The sequence below is a fragment of the Ricinus communis genome, chromosome 9 (assembly GCF_019578655.1).
Source record: "Ricinus communis isolate WT05 ecotype wild-type chromosome 9, ASM1957865v1, whole genome shotgun sequence".
In the NCBI taxonomy this organism is placed as follows: domain Eukaryota; kingdom Viridiplantae; phylum Streptophyta; class Magnoliopsida; order Malpighiales; family Euphorbiaceae; genus Ricinus; species Ricinus communis.
In genome coordinates, this window is record NC_063264.1 from 14825923 (window position 1) to 14851019 (window position 25097).

The following is a 25097-nucleotide window of genomic DNA, read 5'->3' on the forward strand; positions in this document are numbered from 1 at the left end:
TTACGGGGATGTTTTCTAATATTAAAAAATAAACCACTTTTTTGGGTTTGTTTTCTCATTTTGAAAGATATACCCCTCTTACGAGGTTGTTTTCTCATATTAAAAAATACACCACTTTTTGGGGGTTGTTTTCTCATTTTGAAAGATATACCACTCTTACGGGGTTGTTTTCTAATATCGACAAATACACCTCTCTTACGATGTTGTTTTTTAATATTGACAAATATACCCCTCTTATGGGGTTGTTTTCTAAGATTGACAAGTATAGCCCTCTTACAGGGTTGTCTTCTAATATTGACAAATATACCCCTCTTACGAGGTTGTTTTCTCATATTAAAAAATGCACCACTTTTTTGAGGTGGTTTTCTCATTTTGAAAGGTATACCACTCTTACGGGATTATTTTCTAATATTGAAGAATATACCCCTCTTACGGGATTATTTTCTAATATTGACAAATATACCCCCCCCTTCGGAGTTATTTTCTCATGTTAAAAAATATACCACTTTTTTTTGGTTGTTTTCTCATTCTAAAAGATATACCCTCTTGCGGGGCTGTTTTCTAATATTGAAAAATATACCCCTCTTACGGGGTTGTTTTCTAATATTGACAAGTATACCCCTATTACGGGGTTGTTTTCTAATATTGACAAATACATCCCTCTTACGGGGTTATTTTCTCATGTTAAAAAATATACCACTTTTTTGGGGTTGTTTTCTCATTTTGAAAGATATACCACCTCTTATGGGGTTGTTTTCTAATATTGAAAAATATACCCCTCTTACGGGGATGTTTTCTAATATTAAAAAATAAACCACTTTTTTGAGTTTGTTTTCTCATTTTGAAAGATATACCCCTCTTACGGGGTTGTTTTCTCATATTAAAAAATACACCATTTTTTGGGGGGTTGTTTTCTCATTTTGAAAGATATACCACTCTTACGGGGTTGTTTTCTAATATCGACAAATATACCCCTCTTATGGGGTTATTTTCTAATATTGACAAGTATACCCCTCTTACAGGGTTGTTTTCTAATATTGACAAATATACCCCTCTTACGAGGTTGTTTTCTCATATTAAAAAATGCACCACTTTTTTGAGGTGGTTTTCTCATCCTAAACCCTAAACCAGTCTTACGGGATTGTTTTCTAATATTGAAGAATATACCCCTCTTACGGGATTATTTTCTAATATTGACAAATATACCCCCCTTTCGGAGTTATTTTCTCATGTTAAAAAATGTACCACTATTTTTTGGTTGTTTTCTCATTCTAAAAGATATACCCTCTTGCGGGGCTGTTTCTAATATTGAAATATATACCCCTCTTACGGGGTTATTTTCTAATATTGACAAGTATACCCCTATTACGAGGTTGTTTTCTAATATTGACAAATATACCCCTCTTACGGAGTTATTTTCTCATGTTAAAAAATATACCACTTTTTTGGGCTTGTTTTCTCATTTTGAAAGATATACCCCCTCTTACGGGGTTATTTTCTAATATTGAAAAATATACCCCTCTTACGAGGATGTTTTCTAGTATTAAAAAATAAACCACGTTTTTGGGTTTGTTTTCTCATTTTGAAAGATATACCCCTCTTACGGGTTTGTTTTCTCATATTAAAAAATACACCATTTTTTTGGGGTTGTTTTCTCATTTTGAAAGATATACCACTCTTACGGGGTTGTTTTCTAATATCGACAAATATACCCCTTTTACGACGTTATTTTCTAATATTGACAAATATACCACCTCTTATGGGGTTGTTTTCTAATATTGACAAGTATACCACTTTTTTGGGGTTGTCTTCTCATTTTTAAAGATATACCCCTCTTATGGGGTTGTTTCCAGATATTGACAAGTGTACTTCTCTTTCGGGATTGTTTACTAATATTGATAAATATACCCCTCGTACGGGATTAGTTTCACATTTTGAAAGATTTACCCCACTTACGGGGTTGTTTTCTAATACTGATAAATATACCCCTCTTACGATGTTGTTTTCTAATAATGATAAATATACCCCTGTTGTGGGGTTGTTTTCTAATACTGACAAGTATACCCCTCTTATAGCGTTGTTTTCTAATATTGACAAATATACCCCTCTTACGGGTTTGTTTTCACATATTAAAAAATACACCACTTTTTTGAGGTTGTTTTCTCATTTTGAAAGATATACCACTCTTACCGGGTTGTTTTCTAATATTGACAAATATACCCCTCTTCCGGGGTTATTTTATAATATTGACAAATATACCCCCGTTCCGGGGTTATTTTCTCATGTTAAAAAATATACCACATTTTTGGGGTTGTTTTCTCATTCTAAAAGATATACCTCTCTTGCGGGGTGTTTTCTAATATTGAAAAATATACCCCTCTTACGGGGTTATTTTCTAATATTGATAAGTATACCCCTATTACGAGGTTGTTTTCTAATATTAACAAATATAACTCTCTTACGGGGTTATTTTCTCATGTTAAAAAATATAACACTTTTTTGGGATTGTTTTCTCATTTTGAAAGAGATACCCCCTCTTACGGGGTTGTTTTCTAATATTGAAAAATATACCCCTCTCACGGGGATGTTTTCCAATATTAAAAAATAAACCACTTTTTTGGATTTGTTTTCTCATTTTGAAAGATATACCCCTCTTACGGGGTTGTTTTCTCATATTAAAAAATACACCACTTTTTTATGGTTGTTTTCTCATTTTGAAAGATATACCGCTCTTACGAGGTTGTTTTCTAATATCGACAAATATACCCCTCTTACGATATTATTTTCTAGTACTGACAAATATACCACCTCTTACGGGGTTATTTAATAAAACAAGTACACCACTTTTTTGGGGTTGTTTTCTCATTTTCAAAGATATACCCCTCTTACGGGGTTGTTTTCAGATATTGACAAGTATACTCCTCTTACGGGATTGTTTACTAATATTAATAAATATACCCCTCGTACGGGGTTATTTTCTAATTTTGAAAGATATACCCCTCTTATGGGGTTGTTTTCTAATATTTACAAATATACCCCTGTTACGATGTTGTTTTCTAATATTGACAAATATACCCACTCTTATGGGGTTGTTTTCTAATATTGACAAGTGTACCCCTCTTACAGGGTTATTTTCTAATATTGACAAATATACCCCTCTTACGGTGTTGTTTTCTCATATTAAAAAATATACCACTTTTTTGGGGTTGTTTTCTCATTTTGAAAGATATACCACTCTTACCGGGTTGTTTTCTAATATTGACAAATATACCCCTCTTATGGGATTATTTTCCAATATTGACAAATATACCCCCTTCCAGGGTTATTTTCTCATGTTAAAAAATATACCACTTTTTTGGGGTTGTTTTCTCATTCTAAAAGAAATACCCATCTTGCGGGGTTGTTTTCTAATATTGAAAAATATACCCCTCTTACGGGGTTGTTTTCTAATACTGACAAATATACCCCTCTTACGGGGTTATTTTCTCATGTTAAAAAATATACCACTTTTTTGGGGTTGTTTTCTCATTTTGAAAGATATACCCCCTCTTACGGGGTTGTTTTCTAATACTGAAAAATATACCCCTCTTACAGGGATGTTTTCTAATATTAAAAAATAAACCACTTTTTGGGGTTTGTTTTCTCATTTTGAAAGATATACCCCTCTTTCGGGGTTGTTTTCTCATATTAAAAAATACACCACTTTTTTGGGGTTGTTTTCTCATTTTGAAAGATATACCACTCTTACGGGGTTGTTTTCTAATATCGACAAATATACCCCTCTTTCGATGTTATTTTTTAATTGTGACAAATATACCCCTCTTATGCAGTTGTTTTCTAATATTGACAAGTATACCCCTCTTACAGGGTTGTTTTCTAATATTGACAAATATACCCCTCTTACGGGGTTGTTTTCTCATATTAAAAAATACACCACTTTTTTGAGGAGGTTTTCTCATTTTGAAAGATATACCACTCTTACGGAGTTATTTTCTAATATTAACAAATATACCCCTCTTACGGGATTATTTTCTAATATTGACAAATATACCCCCCTTCCCGGGTTATTTTCTCATGTTAAAAAATATACCACTTTTTTGGGGTTGTTTTCTCATTCTAAAAGATATACCCTCTTGCGAGGTTATTTTCTAATATTGAAAAATATACCCTTCTTACGGGGTTGTTTTCTAATATTGACAAGTATACCCCTATTACGGGGTTGTTTTCTAATATTGACAAATATGCCCCTCTTACGGAGTTATTTTCTCATGTTAAAAAATATAACACTTTTTTTGGGTTGTTTTCTCATTTTGAAAGATATACCACCTCTTATGGGATTGTTTTCCAATACTGAAAAATATACTACCTTTTTGGGGTTGTTTTTTCATTTTGAAAGATATACCCCCTCTTACGGGGTTGTTTTCTGATATTGAAAAATATACCCGTCTTACGGGGATGTTTTCTAATATTAAAAAATAAACCACTTTTTTGGGTTTGTTTTCTCATTTTGAAAGATATACCCCTCTTACGGGGTTGTTTTCTCAAATTAAAAAAATACTCCACTTTTTTGGAGTTGTTTTCTCATTTTGATAGATATACCACTCGTACGGGGTTATTTTCTAATATCGATAAATATACCCCTCTTACAATATTATTTTCTTATATTTACAAATATTCCCCGTCTTACGGGGTTGTTTTGTAATATTGACAAGTATACCACTTTTTTGGGGTTATTTTCTCATTTTCGAAGATATACCCCTCTTACGGGGTTATTTTCGGATATTGACAAGTATCCTCCTCTTACGGGATTGTTTACTAATATTGATAAATATAACCCTCGTACAGGGTTATTTTCTCATTTTGAAAGATTTACCCCTCTTGCGTGGTTGTTTTCTAATATTGAAAAATATACCTTTCTTACGATGGTTATTTTCTCATTTTGAAAGATTTACCCCTCTTGCGTGGTTGTTTTCTAATATTGAAAAATATACCTTTCTTACGATGGTTATTTTCTCATTTTGAAAGATTTACCCCTCTTGCGTGGTTGTTTTCTAATATTGAAAAATATACCTTTCTTACGATGTTGTCTTCTAATATTGAAAAATATACCCCTCTTACAGGGTTGTTTTCTAATATTGAAAAATATACCCCTCTTACAGGGTTGTTTTCTAATATTGACAAGTATACCCCTATTACGGGGTTGTTTTCTAATATTGACAAATATACCCCTCTTACGGGGTTATTTTCTCATGTTAAAAAATATACCACTTTTTTGTAGTTGTTTTCTCAATTTGAAAGATTTACCCCCTCTAACGGAGTTGTTTTCTAATATTGAAAAATATAACCCTCTTACGGGGATGTTTTCTAATATTACAAAATAAACCACTTTTTTGGGTTTGTTTTCTCATTTTGAAAGATATACCCCTCTTACGGAGTTGTTTTCTCATATCAAAAAATACTCCACTTTTTTGGTGTTGTTTTCTCATGTTGAAAGATATACCACTCGTACGGGGTTGTTTTCTAATATCGACTAATATACCCTCTTACGACGTTGTTTTCTAATATTGACAAATATTCTCCCTCTTACGGGGTTGTTTTCTAATATTGACAAGTATACTACTTTTTTGGGGTTATTTTCTTATTTTCAAAGATATACCCCTCTTACGGGATTGTTTTCGGATATTGACAATGATACTCCTCTTACGGGATTGTTTACTAATATTGAAAAATATACCACTCGTACGGGGTTATTTTCTCATTTTTGAAAATATACCCTCTTACAGGGTTGTTTTCTAATATTGACAAATATACCCCTTGTAACACCCGGAATTTTTTATATGTTTAATAATGAATTATTTTTCCATATCCAATTAGTTTGATTTTTAAGGAGTTAATTAAATAAATTATTTGAGGAATAAATTATATTTTTTATTTAGTTATTCAAAATTTTTCTCCAAATGCATATTTATATAAGTAAAATTATATATTGGAAAATTATGGAAGAAATTATAAAGGATATTTTTATAAAAGAATTTTGAGAAAATTGGTATTATAATTGATTAGTAGTATTAAATTTTAAGTTGGAAATTGATTATTTAATTTAATTGTGTATTTTCAATAATTTGGATTTGGCCCAAATTAATTAGTTAAGGGCTTAATTGAAAGGCTAAAGGAAAGTTTGGGGGTTAAATTAAAATTTTGATGGATGGAATTGTAAGTAATTAAGAAAGTTGAGGGACTAAATTGTAATAAGGAAAAGTTCGGGGGCCTAATGTCGGTATTGAAAGGAAAGAAAATCGGGGAGAGAGAAAAGAAAGAAGGAAGAGGAAGAAAGGGAGGAGAGAGAGTCCATGGTGGACTGGAGGCCAGCCGAGGCGTTGGCGTTGAAAGGAGCGCACGCCAAGGCAAGCACGATGGTGGCGGTGGAGGGCCTTCCGCCTTCTTGGTGGCGATCGGCTCCCCTTGGAGAGAGAGCTTCCTTTTGGCGGTAGCGGCGTCGGTTTTGGTGGCCGGAGGAGAGAGTTCCGGCAAAATGGAGGCAGCCGAGGTTTTTGAGTTTTTCCGACGAGCTCCGTCGAGCTATGGAAGATCGGAGGACGTATCCCGACTCTCCTCACCAAGCCCGAAATGGCACCGGTTTCGTGGCGATCGGGCTTCGTTTGCGAATCGACGGTCGAGATCGTCCGCAAATCTCTCCGGATGATCGGGTGTCAGATCAGAAAATTGGAAGCGGGAATCGTCTTCAGCACGTCGTTGTGAGTTCGATGGTGTGTTCGGATCGTCGATCGGACTCCGGCGACCGGAGGCAAGTTGACCGAGCGATCGAGCGTCTCGGTAATTTTCTTTGGCCCGTTAATTTTAGAAATTCTTGGTTTAATTGTGTTTATTGGATGGTATTGAGTATTTGATGATATTTGTAAGTCAAAAATAATTGTCAGTTTGCTTGCCATAGTCGTATTTTGTGTTGTGTGGCGGAGTCGGGAAATAGTGAAGTTTGGGGACCCGACTCCCATTGTTTAAATTGTTGGATATTTGGAGTGTTTTTCTGGTAGGTCCTGGACCCGTTTTTACGGGGGGTAATGTTCGTGTTGTAAGGGAGGTTCTGCCGGATTTTCGGTAGAATTCTCCTGAGTCGAGATTCTTAGAGCGATCATCTCAGGAATCTAGACCTAGGATCTATTGTAATTGTTTCATCGTTTTGATAAATTGTTTTCCGTGACTAGATTGTCAGTTCGTTCGGCTCGCTCCTACCGAGGCACCGGAGCAGAGCTAGGAGGTCGCCAAACTTGTGAGTTAAAGTCATTTAATCATTGCACTATTGCTAAGTTTGATTTTAATATGCTATTTTGAAAGTTCATGCTTAATATGGTTATTAGTATTGCAACGTAAATAATTTCACTGAATTATTCATTATTAAAGGTAATATAAGTATTATTATAGTAATGTTATGATAATACCAAATATTATCAATTTTCCATATGAGTTGCCTGATGTCTTACTCTTAATTGTTAATTGTTATTTTGATATGGTTGAATGATTTCATTATACAATGATATTTATTATATGTGATGATTTCGATTTAGGGATGTGGCTTTCGTAGAACATGCCTTTGATGGGTTACATCGGACCGGCGTCTATGCCGGTAATGATCATGGACATGTAATCAGATTTTTTTTTATGGGTTTGCCCTGGTCGAGCATGGCTCTCTGGGCTGATTTGTGTAAATTGCCGGAGGTAAGGTCCCTGGTCGAGCATTGCTCTCGGGGCGCCAGTCTTATTGGATTAAGAGAGCCGAATGGCTACTAGATTTCTTATTTGGATACTTAAGTGACCAGACTGAAAGTAAGGTCCCTGGTCGAGCATTGCTCTCGGGGCGCAAGTCTTATTGGATTAAGAGAGCCAAAATGGCTGTTAGAATTTGGGGTTAGGGTTCTACTGAGCCACTCGTCCCGTAAAAGTAAAAATATATTTTTATTTATTTATTTATTATGGTATGATTATAATATGGATCGTATTTACGTGCATGGTTGATATTTTGATTCGAATGATTAATATTTTATGTGAAGGAAATAGTAGGGTATGATTATAGTATGGTTTGATATACTGATTTGAATAATCTATGTTTTTTTGAGAAGAAGCAATGGTCTCTAGATTATTTGATTTTAACTCACTCGGTCTCCATTTATTTTTTTAGTTCTTCCGCGACTCTTATTGACTCCTTCATCATCGGGTGATGTATTTGATTTGGTATGTAAATTGGTAAATCTTAGATTCTCCGCAGTAGTAATAGTAAATGTATCAGTTGTAAATTTTCTGAGCTTCGGGTCTCGCCTAGTTTTTCTGGTAGACCGAAGTAATTTTTTAAAGTGTAACTATTAAGATAAATTGTGGCTTTAATAATATTAATTTGAGATGAGATTTGTTTAAGTCAGTGAGTGTCAGGCTTACTACGGGTTTCGGTGGCCTTACGCCTAACCATTCCCTAGTGCCGGTCACGGGCCCACGGGTGGGGTCGTGACACCCCTCTTACGACTTTGTTTTCTAATATTGACAAATATACCCCCTCTTACACGGTTGTTTTCTAATATTAACAAGTATACCCCTCTTACGGGATTGGTTTCTAATATTGACAAAATACCCCTCTTAAGGTGTTGTTTTCTCATATTAAAAAATACACCACTTTTTTGAGGTTGTTTTCTCATTTTGAAAGATATACCACTCTTACCGAGTTATTTTCTAATATTAGCAATTATACCACTCTAACGGGGTTATTTTTTAATATTGACAAATATACCCCCCTTCTCATGTTAAAAAATATACCGCTTTTTTGTGGTTGTTTTCTCATTCTAAAAGAAATACCCCTCTTGCAGGGTTATTTTCTAATATTGAAAAATATACCCCTCTTACAGGGTTATTTTCTATTGACAAGTATACCCCTATTACGGGGTTGTTTTCTAATATTGACAAATATACCCCTCTTACGGGGTTATTTTCTCATGTTAAAAAATATACCACTTTTTTGGGGTTGTTTTCTCATTTTGTAAGATATACCCCCTCTTACGGGACTGTTTTCTAATACTGAAAAATATACCTCTCTTACGGGTATGTTTTCTAATATTAAAAAATAAACCACTTTTTCGGGTTTGTTTTCTCATTTTGAAAGATATACCCGTCTTACGGGGTTGTTTTCTCATATTAAAAAATATACCACTTTTTGGGGTTGTTTTCTCATTTTGAAAAATATACCACCCTTCCGGGGTTGTTTTCTAATATCGACAAATATACCCCTCTTACGACGTTATTTTTTAATATTGACAAATATACCCCTCTTATGAGGTTGTTTTCTAATATTGACAAGTATACCCCTCTTAAAGGGTTGTTTTCTAATATTGACAAATATAACCCTCTTACGGGGTTGTTTTCTCATATTAAACAATACACCACTTTTTTGAGGAGGTTTTCTCATTTTGAAAGATATACCACTCTTATGGGGTTGTTCTCTAATATTGAAAAATATACCCTTCTTACGGGATTATTTTCTAATATTGATAAATATACCCCTCTTACGGGGTTATTTTCTCATGTTAAAAAATATACCTCTTTTTTGGGGTTGTTTTCTCATTCTAGAAGATATATCCTCTTGCGGGGCTGTTTTCTAATATTGAAAAATATACCACTCTTACGGGGTTATTTTGTAATATTGAAAAATATACCCCTCTTACGGGGTTGTTTTCTAATATTGATAAGTATACCCCTATTACGGGATTATTTTCTAATATTGATAAATATACCCCTCTTACGGGGTTATTTTCTCATGTTAAAAAATATACTACCTTTTTGGGGTTGTTTTTTCATTTTGAAAGATATACCCCCTCGTACGGGGTTATTTTCTGATATTGAAAAATATACCCCTTTTACGGGGATGTTCTCTAATATTAAAAAATAAACAACTTTTTTGGGTTTGTTTTCTCATTTTGAAAGATATACCCCTCTTACGGGGTTGTTTTCTCATATTAAAAAATACTCCACTTTTTTGGCGTCGTTTTCTCATTTTGAAAGATATACCACTCGTACGGGGTTGTTTTCTAATATCCACAAATATACCCCTCTTACGACATTGTCTTCTAATATTGACAAATATTCCCCCTCTTACGGGGTTGTTTTCTAATATAGACAAGTATACCACTTTTTTGGGGTTGTTTTCTAATTTTTAAAGATATACCCCTCTTACAGGGTTGTTTTCTAATATTGACAAGTATACCACTTTTTTGGGGTTGTTTTCTCATTCTCAATGATATACCCCTCTTACGGGGTTGTTTTCGGATATTGACAAGTATACTCCTCTTACGGGATTGTTTACTAATATTGATAAATATACCCCTCGTACGGGGTTATTTTCTCATTTTGAAAGATATACCCTTCTTACGGGGTTGTTTTCTAATATTGACAAATATACCCCTCTTACGATGTTGTTTTCTAATATTGACAAACATACCCTCACTTACGGGGTTGTTTTCTAATATTGACAAGTATACCCCTCTTACAAGGTTGTTTTCTAATCTTTACAAATATACCCCTCTTACGGGGTTATTTTCTTATATTAAAAAATATACCATTTTTTTTAGGTTGTTTTCTCATTTTGGAAGATATACCACTCTTACGGGGTTGTTTTCTAATATTGACAAATACACCCCTCTTACGGAGTTTTTTTTTCTAATATTGACAAATATACCCTTCTTCCGTTGTTATTTTCTCTTGTTAAAAAATATACCACTTTTTTGGGGTTGTTTTCTCATTCTGAAAGATATACCCCTCTTGTGGGGTTGTTTTCTAATATTGAAATATATACCCCTCTCACGGGGTTGTTTTCTAATATTGACAAGTATACCCCTATTACGGGGTTGTTTTCTAATATTTACAAATATACCCCTCTTACGGGGTTATTTTCTCATGTCAAAAAAAATACCACTTTTTTAGGGTTATTTTCTCATTTTGAAAGATATAACCCCTATTAAGGGCTTGTTTTCTAATATTGAAAATATACCCTTCTTACGGTGTTTTTTTCTAATTTTGACAAATATACCCCTGTTACGGGGATGTTTTCTAATATTAAAAAATAAACCCCTTTTTTTGGGTATGTTTTCTTATTTTGAAAGATATACCCCTCTTACGGGGTTGTTTTCGCATATTAAAAAATACACCACTTTTTTGGGGTTGTTTTCTCATTTTGCAAGATATACCACTCTTACGGGGTTGTTTTCTAATATCGACAAATATACCCCTCTTACGGTGTTGTTTTCTAATATTGACAAATATACCCCTCTTCCGGGGTTATTTTCTCATGTTAAAAATATACCACTTTTTTAGGGTTATTTTCTCATTTTGAAAGATATACCCCTCTTACGCGGTTGTTTTTAAATATTAAATAATATACCACTTTTTTGGGAGTGTTCTCTGATTTTGAAAGATATACCCCTCTTACGGGGTTGTTTTCTAATATTAACAAATATACCGCTATTACGGGGTTGTTTTCTAGTTTTGACAAATATACCCATCTTACGAGGTTATTTTCTAATATTAAAAAATAAACCTTTTTTGGCTTTCCTTTCTAATTTTGAAAGATATACCCCTCTTACGAGGATATTTTCTAATATTGACAAATATGCCCCTTTTACAGGGTTGTTTCCTAATATTGACAAATGTACCCCTCTTATGGGGTTGTTTCTCATATTAAAAAATATATCACTTTTCTGGGTTTGTTTTCTCATTTTGAAAGATATACCACTATTACGGGATTATTTTCTTATATTGACAAATATACCCCTCTTACGGGGTTGTTTTGTAATATTGACAAATATACCCCTCTTTCGGGGTTATTTTCTAATATTGACAAATGTACCCCTCTTGCGGGGTTGTTTTCTCATATTACAAAATATACCACTTTTTTGAGGTTGTTTTCTCATTTTGAAAGATATACCCCTCTTACGGGGTTATTTTCTAAATTGATAAGTGTAGCCCTCTTACGGGGTGGTTTTCTAATATAGACAAATATAACTTTCGTATGGGGTTATTTTGTCAATTTGAAAGATATACCGCTCTGACGGGGTTATTTTCTAATATTGACAAATATACCCCTCTTACGGGGTTGTTTTCTAGTATTGTCAAATACACCTGTCTGATAGGGTTGTTTTCTAATATTAAAAAATATACTACTTTTTGGGGTTGTTCTCTCATTTTGAAAGATATACCCCTCTTACGGGGTTATTTGCTAATATTGAAAAATATACCCCTCTTACGAGGTTGTTTTCTAATATTGACAAATTTAGCCCTCTTACGGGGTTGTTCTCTAATATTAAAAAATGTACCACTTTTTGGGTTTGTTTTCTAGTTTTGAAAAATATACTTCTCTTATGGGGTTGATTTCTAGTATTGCTAAATATACCCTTGTTACGGGGTTGTTTTCTAATATTGACAAGTCTACCCCTCTTACGGTTTTATTTTCTAATAATGACAAATATACCAATCTTTCGGTGTTATTTTCTCATGCTAAAAAATATACCACTTTTTTGGTGTTGTTTTCTCATTTTGAAAGATATACCCCCTCTTACAGGGTTGTTTTCTAATATTGAAAAATATACTCCTCTTACGGTGTTGTTTTCTAATTTTGACAAATAAACCCCTCTTACGGGGTTGATTTCTAGTATTAAAAAATAAACCACTTTTTTTGGATTTATTTTCTCATTTTGAAAGATATACCCCGCTTACGGGGTTATTTTCTAATACTGACAAATATACCCCTCTTACAGGGTTGTTTTCTAATATTGACAAATATACCCCTCTTACGGGGTTGTTTTCCAATATTAAAAAATATACTCCTCTTACATAGTTGTTTTGTAATATTGACAAATATACCCCTCTTACAGGGTTGTTTTCTAATATTGATAAATATACCTCTCTTACGGGGTTGTTTTCCAATATTAAAAAATATACTCCTCTTACATAGTTGTTTTGTAATATTGATAAATATACCACTCTTACCGAGTAGTTTTCTAATATTAAAAATTACACCACTTTTTTAGGGTTGTTTTCTCATTCTGAAAGATATACCCTCTTACGGTGTTGTTTTCTGATATTGACAAATATACCCATCTTATAGGGTTGTTTTCAAATATTAAAAAATTATACCACTTTTTTAGGGTTCTTTTCTCATTCTGAAAAATATACCCCTCTTACAGGGTTGTTTTCTAATATTGACAAATATACCCCTCTTACGGGTTTATTTTCTCATGTTAAAAAATATATCATTTCTTTGGGGTTGTTTTCTCATTTTGAAAGATATACCCCTCTTATGGGGTTGTTTTATAATATTAAATAATATACCACTTGTTTGGGGTTATTTTCTCATTTTAAAAGATATACCTCTCTTACGGGATTGTTTTCTAATATTGAAAAATATACGCCTCTTATGGGATTGTTTTCTAATATTGATAAATATACCCCTCTTACGGGTATGTTTTCTACTATTAAAAAATAAACCACTTTTTGGAGTTGTTTTAAAATTTTGAAAGATATACCTCCATTACGGGGTTGTTTCAAATATTGATAAATCTACCCCTTGTATGGGGTTATTTTCTCATTTTGAAAGATATACCCCTCTTACAGGTTGTTTTGTAATATTGGCAAATATACCCCTCTTACGGGTTTGTTTTCTAATATCGAAAAATATACTCTTCTTACGGGGTTGTTTTCTAATATTGATAAATATACCCTACGTATGGGGTTATTTTCTTATTTCGAAAGTTATACCCCTCTTACAGAGTTGTTTTATAATATTGGCAAATATACCCCTGTTATGGGGTTGTTTTCTAAAATCGACAAATATACCCCTCCTACGGGGTTGTTTTCTAATATTAAAAAATATACCCCACATTCAGAGTTGTTTTGTAATAAATATACCCCTCTTACGGGGTTGTTTTCTAATATTAAAAAATATACCACTTTTTTAGGGTTATTTTCTCATTTTGAAAGGTATACCCCTCTTACGGTATTGTTTTCTAATATTGACAAATATACCCATCTTACAGGGTTGTTTTCTAATATTGAGAAATATACCACTTTTTGGGGTTATTATCTCATTTTGAAAGATATACCCCTCTTACGGGGTTGTTTTCTAATATTGACAAATATACCCTCTTACGAATTTATTTTCTCATGCTACAAAATATATCACTTTTTTGGGGTTGTTTTCTCATATTGAAAGATATACCACTCTTACAGGGTTGTTTTCTAATATTGGAAAATATTCCCCACTTACGAGGTTATTTACAATATTGACAAATATAGCCCTCTTACAGGATTGTTTTATAATATTAAAAAATATACCACTTTTTTCGGGTTGTTTTCTCATTTTGAAAGATATACCCCTCTTCCGTGGTTATTTTCTAATATCGACAAATATACCCCTCTTATGGGGTTGTTTTCTAATCTTGACAAATATACCCCTCTTACGGGGTTGTTTTCTAGTATTAAAAAATATACCACTTTTTTGTGGTTATTTTCTCATTCTGAAAGATATACCCCTCTTGCGGGGTTGTTTTCTAATATTGATAAATATACCTCTTCTCCGGGTTATTTTCTTATTTTGAAAGATATACCCCTCTTACCGGGTTATTTTCTAATATTGACAAATATATCCCTTGTGCGGGGTTATTTTCTCATTTTGAAAGATATACCCCTCTTACGAGGTTGTTTTCTAATATTGACAAATATAGCCCTCTTACGGGGTTGTTTTCTAATATTAAAAAATATACCACTTTTTGTGTTTGTTTTATAATTTTGAAAGACATACCCCTCTTACGGTGTTGTTTTCTAATATTGATAAATATACCCCTCTTATGGGGTTGTTTTCTAAAATTGACAAGTATACCCCTCTTACGGGGTTGTTTTCTAATACTGACAAATATACGAATATTTCGGGGTTATTTTCTCATGTTAAAAAATATAACACTTTTTTGGGGTTGTTTTCTCATTGTGAAAGATATACCCCTCTTACGGGGTTGTTTTCTAATATTGACAAATATACCCCTATTAGGGGGTTGTTTTCTAATACTGACAAATATACGAATCTTCGGGGTTATTTTCTTATGTTAAAAAATATACCACTTTTTTGTGGTTGTTTTCTCATTTTGAAAGATATACCCCTCTTACGGGGTTATTTTCTAATATTGACAAATATACCCCTTTTACAGGGTTGTTTTCTAATATTGACAAATATACCGCTCTTACGGGGCTGTTTTCTCATATTAAAAAATATACCACTTTTTTGGGTTTGTTTTCTTATTTTGAAAAGTTATACCACACTTATGGGATTGTTTTGTTATATTCACAAATTTATACCTCTTACGGGGTTGTTTTCTAATATTGACAAATATACCCCTCTTTCGAGATTGTTTTCTAATACTGACAAATATACTACTCTTAAGGGGTTGTTTTCTCATATTACAAAATATACCACTTTTTGGGGATTGTTTTCTCATTTTAAAAGATATACCCCTTTTATGGGGTTGTTTTCTGATATTGACAAGTATACCCTTCTTACGGGGTTGTTTTCTAATACAGACAAATATACCCCTTGTACGGGGTTGTTTTCTCATTTTGAAAGATATACCCCTTTGTTATTTTCTAATATTGACAAATATACCCATCTTACAAGGTTGTTTTGTAATATTAAAAAATATACCACTTTTTGGGGTTGTTTTCTCATTTTGAAAGATATACCCCTCTTATGGGGTTGTTTTCTAATATTGACAAATATACCACTTTTCGGGGTTATTTTCTAATATTAAAAATTATACCACTTTTTTGTGGTTGTTTTCTAATATTGACAAATATACCCCTTTTTTTGGGGTTATTTTCTAATATTGATAAATATACCCCTCTTGCGGGTTGTTGTTTAATATTAAAAAATATACCACTTTTTTTAGGTTGTTTTCACATATTAAAAAACATACCACTTTTCAGGGTTGTTTTCTAATATTAAAAAGTACACCACTTTTTTGGGGTTGTTTTCTAATATTGACAAATATACCCCTTTTTTGGGGTTGTTTGATAATATTGACAAATATACCCCTTTTACGGTGTTTCTTTCTAATATTGACAAATATACCCCTCTTACGGGTTATTGTGTAATGTTAAAAAATATACCACTTTTTTGGGGTTGTTTTATAATATTGACAAATACACCCATCTTTTGGGGTTGTTCTCTAATATTGACAAATATACCCCTCTTACGGGGTGGTTTTCTAATATTGACAAATATACCTCTTTTACGAGATTGTCTTCTAATATTAAAAAATATACCACATTTTTGTGGTTGTTTTCTCATTTTAAAAGATATACCCCTTTTACGGGGTTTCTTTCTAATCTTGACAATTATACGACTTTTTTGGGGTTGTTTTCTCATTTTGAAAGATCTACTTCTTTTACGGGGTTATTTTCTAACATTGACAAATATACCCCTCTTACGGGGTTATTTTCTAATATTGAAAAATATTCCCCTCTTATGGGGTTGTTTTCTAATATTAACAAATATACTCTTCTTACGGGGTTATTTTCTCATATTACAAAATATACCACTATTTTGGGGTTGTTTTCTCATTTTGAAAGATATACCACTCTTACGGGGTTGTTTTCTAAAAATGACAAGTATACCCCTCTTACGGAGTTGTTTTCTAATATTGACAAATATACCAATCTTTCGGGTTATTTTCTCATGTTAAAAAATATACCACTTTTTTGGGGTTGTTTTCTCATTTGGAAAGATATACCTCCACTTACGGGGTTGTTATCTAATATTGACAAATATACCCCTCTTATAGGGTTGTTTTCTAATATTGACAAATATACCCCTCTTACGGGGCCGTTTTCTCATATTAAAAAATATATCACTTTTTTGGGTTGTTTTGTTATATTGACAAATATACACCTCTTACGGGGTTGTTTTCTAATATTAACAAATATACCCCTCTTTCGGGGTTGTTTAATAATATTGACAAATATACCCCTCTTTCGGGTTTGTTTTCTAATACTGACAAATATACCCCTCTTACGGGGTTGTTTTGTAATATTGACAAATATACCCCTCTTATGGGGTTGTTTTCTAATATTGGCAAATATATCCCTCTTACGGGGTTGTTTTCTAATATTGACAAATATACCCCTCTTATGGGGTTGTTTCGTATATTGGCAAATATACCCCTCGTACGGGGTTGTTTTCTAATATTCATAAACATACTGCTCTTACTGGGTTATTTTGTAATATTGACAAATATACCCCTCTTACTTGGTTGTTTTCTAATATTAAAAAACATAACACATTTTTAGGGTTGTTTTCTCGTTTTGAAAGATATAACCCTCTTATAGGTTTGTTTTCATATATTGACAAATATACCCGTCTTACGAGGTTGTTTTGTAATATTGTCAAATATATCCCTCTTATATGGTTGTTTTCTAATATTAAAAAATATAACAGTTTTTTCGGGTTGTTTTCTCATTTTGAAAGATATACCCCTCTTACGGGAAAGTTTTCTAATTTTGAAAAATATACCCCTCTTACAGGGTTGATTTCTCATATAAAAAGTATACCATTTTTTTGGGGTTGTTTTCTCATTTTGAAAGATATACCACTCTTACGACATTGTTATCTAATATTGACAAATATACCCCTCTTATAGGGTTGTTCTCTAATATTGATAAATATACCGCTCTTACTATGTTGTTTTGTAATATTGACAAATATACCCCTCTTACGTGGTTGTTTTCTAATATTAAAATATATAACACTTTTTTGGGGTTATTTTCTCGTTTACAAAGATATAGCCCTCTTATAGGATTATTTTCTTCTATTGAAAAATATACCCGTCATACGAGGTTTTTTTATAATATTGACAAATATACCCTTCTTATGCGGTTGTTCTCTATTATTAAAAAATATAACCCTTTTTTAGAGTTGTTTTCTCGATTTGAAAAATATACCGCTCTTACGGGATTGTTTTTTAATTTTGAAAAATATAACCTTCTTACGGGGTTGTTTTCTAATATTGATAAATATACCACTCTTACGGATTAGTTCTCTAATATTGACAAATATACCCCTCTTTTGTGGTTGTTTTCTAGTATTAAACAATATAAAACTTTTTTGGGGTTGTTTTCTCATTTTGAAACACATACCCCTTTTACGGGGTTGTTCTCTAATATTGACAATTATACCCCTCTTACGTGGTTGTTTTCTAATATTGACAAATATACCTCTCTTACGGGGTTGTTTTCTAATATTAACAAATATACCCCTCTAACGGGGTTGTTTTCTCTCGTTTAAAAATATATCACTTTTTTGGGTTTGTTTTCTCATTTTAAAAGATATAGCCCTCTTACGGGATTGTTTTCTAATATTGAAAAATATACCACTCTTACGGAGCTGTTTTCTAATATTGACAATATACCGATCCTACGAGGTTATTTTCTAATATTGACAAATATACCTCTTTTACGAGGTTGTTTTCTAATATTAAAAAATATTCCATTTTTTAGGGTTTTTTTCACATTTTGATAGATATACCCCTCTTACGGGGTTGGTTCCTAATATTGACAAATATACCCCTCTTATGGGGTTGTTTTCTAATATTGACATATATATCCCTCTTACGGGGTTGATTTCTGATATTGACAAATATATCCCTCTTACTGGGTTGTTTACAAATATTAAAAAATTTACGACTTTTTTGGGCAACGTTTCTCATTTTGAAAGATACACCCCTCTTACGGGGTTGTTTTCTAATTTTGAAAAATATACCCCTCTTACGGGGTTGATTTCCCATATAAAAAAATATATCATTTTTTTGGGATTGTTTTCTCATTTTGAAAGATATACCACTCTTTCGGAGTTGTTATCTAATACTGACAAATATACCCCTCTTATGGTGTTGTTTTCTAATATTGACAAATATACCTCTCTTACGGGGTTGTTCTCTAATATTGATAAATATACCGCTCTTACTATGTTGTTCTGTAATATTGACAAATATACCCCTCTAACGTGGTTGTTTGCTAATATTAAAAAATATAACACTTTTTTGGGGTTGTTTTCTCATTTTGAAAGATATAGCCCTGTTATAGGGTTGTTATCTTATATTGACAAATATACCCGTTATACGGGGTTGTTTTATAATATTGATAAATATACCCTTCTTATGCGGTTGTTCTCTAATATTAAAAAATATAACACTTTTTTCGAGTTATTTTCTCGTTTTGAAAGAAATACCACTCTTAGGTGGTTGTTTTCTAATTTTGAAAAATATACACTTCTTACGGGGTTGTTTTCTAATATTGACAAATATAACGCTCTTACGGGGAAGCTTTCTAATATTGACAAATATACCCCTCTTACGTGGTTGTTTTCTAATATTAAACCATATAACACTGTTATGGGGTTGTTTTCTCATTTTGAAACACATAACCCTCTTACAGGGTTGTTTTCTAATATTGACCATTATACCCCTCTTATGTGGTTGTTTTCTAATATTGACAAATATACCTCTCTTACGGAGTTTTTTTTAATATTGACAAATATACCCGTCTTACGTGGTTGTTTTGTTATATTGATAAATAGACCCCTCTTACGTGGTTGTTTTCTAATATTGATAAATTTACCGCTCTTACGGGGTTATTTTATATTATTGACAAATAAACCCCTCTTACGTAGTTATTTTCTAATATTGACAAATATACCCCTCTTACGGGGTAGTTTTCGAATATTTACAAATATACCCCTCTTACGTGGTTGTTTTCTAATATTAACAAATATACCTCTCTTACGGGGTTATTTTTTAATATCGACAAATATACCCGTCTTACGTGGTTGTTTTGTAATATTGACAAATATACCCCTCTTACGTGGTTGTTTTCTAATATTGACAAATATACCCCTTTTACGTGGTTATATTCTAATATTGATAAATATACTGCTCTTACGGGGTTATTTTCTAATATTGATAAATAAACCCCTCTTACGGGGTTATTTTCTAATATTGACAAATATACCCCTCTTACGGGGTTGTTTTTGAATATTTATATATATAACCCTCTTACGTGGTTGTTTTCTCATATTAAAAAATATACCAATTTCTTGGGGTTGTTTTCTCATTTTGAAAGATATACCCCTCTTACGGGGTTGTTTTGTAATATTGACAAATATACTCCCCTTGCGGGGTTATTTTCTAATATTGACAAATATACCCCTCTTACGGAGTTGATTTCTCATATAAAAAAATATACCATTCTTTTGGGATTGTTTTCTCATTTTGAAAGATATACCACTCTTATGGGGTTGTTATCTAATACTGACAAATATACCCCTCTTTCGGGGTTGTTTTCTAATATTGACAAATGTACCCCTCTTACGGGGTTGTTTTGTAATATTGATAAATATACCGATCTTACTATGTTGTTTTGTAATATTGACAAATATACCCCTCTTACGTGGTTGTTTTCTAATATTTAAAAATATAACACTTTTTTGGGGTTTTCTCATTTTGAAAGATATAGCCCTGTTATAGGGTTGTTTTCTTATATTGACCAATATACCCGTCATACGGGTTTGTTTTGTAATATTGATAAATATACCCTTCTTATGCGGTTGTTCTCTAATATTAAAAAATATAACACTTTTTTCGAGTTGTTTCCTCGTTTTGAAAGAAATACCGCTCTTATGGTGTTGTTTTCTAATTTTGAAAAATATAAACTTCTTACGGGGTTGTTTTCTAATATTGACAAATATACCCCTCTTACGTGGTTGTTTTCTAATATTAAACAATATAACACTTTTTTTGGGTTGTTTTCTCATTTTGAAACACATACCCTTCTTACGGGGTTATTTTCTAATATTGACCATTATACCCCTCTTACGTGGTTGTTTTCTAATATTCACAAATATACCTCTTTTACGGGGTTGTTTTATAATATTAACAAATATACCCGTCTTTTGTGGTTGTTTTGTAATATTGACAAATATACCCCTCTTACGTGGTTATTTTCTAATATTGACAAATACACCCCTCTTACAGGGTTGTTTTCTAATATTGATAAATTTACCGCTCTTACGGGGTTATTTTTTAATATTGACAAATAAACCCCTCTTACGTAGTTATTTTCTAATATTAACAAATATACCCCTCTTACGGTGTTGTTTTCGAATATTTACAAATATACCGCTCTTACGTGGTTGTATTCTAATATTGACAAATATACCTCTCTTACGGGGTTATTTTTTAATATCGACAAATATACCCGTCTTATGTGGTTGTTTTGTAATAATGACAAATATACCCTTTTATGTGGTTGTTTTCTAATATTGATAAATATACTGCTCTTATGGGGTTATTTTCTAATATTGACAAATAAACCCCTCTTACGGGGTTATTTTCTAATGTTGACAAATATAACCCTCTTACGCGGTTGTTTTCGAATTTTTATAAATATACCCCTCTTACGTGGTTGATTTCTCATATTAAAAAATATACCACTTTCTTGGGGTTGTTTTCTCATTTTGAAAGATATACCCCTCATACGGGGTTGTTTTGTAATATTGACAAATATACCCCCCTTGCGGGTTTGTTTTCTTATATTGACAAATATACCACTCTTACGGGGTGAATTGCTCATATAATAAAATATACCATTTTTTTGGGATTGTTTTCTCATTTTGAAAGATGTACCACTTTTACGGGGTTGTTATCTAATACTGAAAAATATACCGCTCTTACGGGGTTGTTTTCTAATATTGACAAATATAACACTTTTTTGGGGTTGTTTTCTCATTTTGAAAGATATAGCCCTGTTATAGGGTTGTTTTCTTATATTGACAAATATACCCGTCATACGGGGTTGTTTTGTAATATTGATAAATATACCATTCTTATGCGGTTGTTCTCTAATATTAAAAAACATAACACTTTTTTCGAGTTGTTTTCTCGTTCTGAAAGAAATACCGCTCTTACGTGGTTGTTTTCTAATTTTGAAAAATATACACTTCTTACGGGGTTGTTTTCTAATATTGACAAATATACCGCTCATACGGGGTAGTTTTCTAATATTGACAAATATACCCCTCTTACGTGGTTGTTTTTTAATATTAAACAATATAACACTCTTTTGGGGTTGTTTTCTCATTTTGAAGCACATACCCCTCTTACGGGGTTGTTTTCTAATATTAACCATTATACCCCTCTTACGTGGTTGTTTTCTAATATTGACAAATATACCCCTCTTACGGGGTTGTTTTCTAATATTGATAAATATACTGCTCTTACAGGGTTATTTTCTAATATTGACAAATAAACCTCTCTTACGGGGTTATTTTCTAATATTGACAAATATACCCCTCTTATGGGGTTGTTTTCAAATATTTATAAATATACCCCTCTTACGTGGTTGTTTTCTCATATTAAAAAATATACCACTTTCTTAGGGTTGTTTTCTCATTTTGAAAGATATACCCCTCTTATGGGGTTGTTTTGTAATATTGACAAATACACCCCCTTGCGGGGTTGTTTTCTAATATTGACAAATATACCCCTCTTACAGGGTTGATTTCTCATATAAAAAAATATACCATTTTTTGTGATTGTTTTCTCATTTTGAAAGATATACCATTCTTACGGGGTTGTTATCTAATATTGACAAATATACCCCTCTTACGGGGTTATTTTCTAATATTGACAAATGTACCCCTCTTACGGGGTTGTTCTATAATATTGATTAATATACCGCTCTTACTATGTTATTTTGTAATATTTATAAATATACCCTTCTTACGTGGTTGTTTTCTAATATTAAAAAATATAACACTTTTTTGGGGTTGTTTTCGCATTTTGAAAGATATAGCCCTGTTATAGGGTTGTTTTCTTATATTGACAAATATACCCATCATACGTGGTCGTTTTGTAATTTTGATAAATATACCTTTCTTATACGGTTGTCCTCTAATATTAAAAAATATAACACTTTTTTCTAGTTGTTTTCTCGTTTTGAAAGAAATACCGCTCTTACGGGATTGTTTTCTAATTTTGAAAAATACACTTCTTACGGGGTTGTTTTCTAATATTGACAAATATACCGCTCTTACAGGGTAGCTTTCTAATATTGATAAATATACCCCTCCTACGTGATTTTTTTCTAATATTAACAATATAACACTTTTTTGGGGTTGTTTTCTCATTTCGAAACACATACCCCTCTTACGGGGTTGTTTTCTAATATTGACCATTATACCCCTCTTACGTGGTTGTTTTCTAATATTGACAAATATACCTCTCTTACGTGGTTGTTTTTTAATATTGACAAATATACCCGTCTTACGTGGTTGTTTTACAATATTGACAAATATACCCCTCTTACGTGGTTGTTTTCTAATATTGACAAATACACCCCTCTTACAGGGTTGTTTTCTAATATTGATAAATTTACCGCTCTTACGGAGTTATTTTCTAATATTGGCAAATAAACCCCCTCTTACGTAGTTGTTTTCTAATATTGACAAATATACCCCTCTTACGAGGTTTTTTCGAATATTTACAAATATACCCCTCTTACGTGGTTGTTATCTTATATTGACAAATATACCTCTCTTACGGGGTTATTTTTTAATATCGACAAATATACCCATCTTACGTGGTTATTTTGTAATATTAACAAATATACCGCTCTTACGTGGTTGTTTTCTAATATTGACAAATATACCCCTCTTACGGTGTTATTTTCTAATATTGATAAATATACTGCTTTTACGGGATTATTTTCTAATATTGACAAATAAACCCCTTTTACGGGGTTATTTTCTAATATTGACAAATATACCCCTCTTACGGGGTTATTTTCGAATATGTATAAATATACCCCTCTTACGTGGTTGTTTTCCCATATTAAAAAATATACCACTTTCTTGGGGTTCTTTTCTCATTTTGAAAGATATACCCCTCTTACGGGGTTGTTTTGTAATATTAACAAATATACCCCCCTTGCGGGGTTGTTTTCTAATATTGACAAATATACCCCTCTTGCGGGGTTGTTTTCTAATATTAAAAAATATACCACTTTTTTGGGGTTGTTTTATCATTTTAAAAGATATAGCCCTCTTTCAGGGTTGTTTTCTAATATTGAAAAATATACCCCTCTTATGGAGTTGTTTTCTAAAATTAAAAACTGTATCACTTTTTTGGGGTTGTTTTCAGATTTGACAGATATACCCCTCTTACAGGGTTGTTTTCTAATATTGACAAATATACCCCTCATACGGGGTTGTTTTCTAGTATTGACAAATATAATCCTCTTACGGGGTTGCTTTCAAATATTATAAAATGTACCACTTTTTAGGGTTGTTTTTTCAATTTGAAAGATATACTCCTGTTACAAGGTTGTTTCCGAATATTGACTAATATACCCCTTTTAAGGGGTTGTTTTCTGATATTGACAAATATACCCCTCTTACTAGGTTATTTTGTAATATTAAAAAATATACCACTTTTTTGGGGATGTTTTCTCATTTTGAAAGATATACCCCTCTTACGGGGTTTTTTTTTTAATATTGACAAATATACCCCTCTTATGGGGTTATTTTCTAATATTAAAGTTTATACCATTTTTTTGGGGTTGTTTTCTTATTTTGAAAGATATACCCCTCTTACAGGGTTATTTTCTAATATTGACAAATATACCCCTCGTACGGGGTTATTTTCTCATTTTGAAAGATATACCCCTCTTATGGGGTTGTTTTCTAATATTGTCAAATATACCCCTCTTACGGGGTTGTTTTCTAATATTGATAAATATACCCTTTTTACGGAGTTGTAAGTAAGAGAAAACAACCCCGTAATAATGGTATATTTTTCAATATAAGAAAATAATCCCGTAAAACGTGTGAATTTACGAATCTGAGAAAACAACCCCGTAAAAGTAGTGTAACAACCTCGTAGAAGGGGTAAATTTTTTAATATGAGAAATAAGCCTCATAAGAGGTGTATATTTATAAATATTTGATAATAATC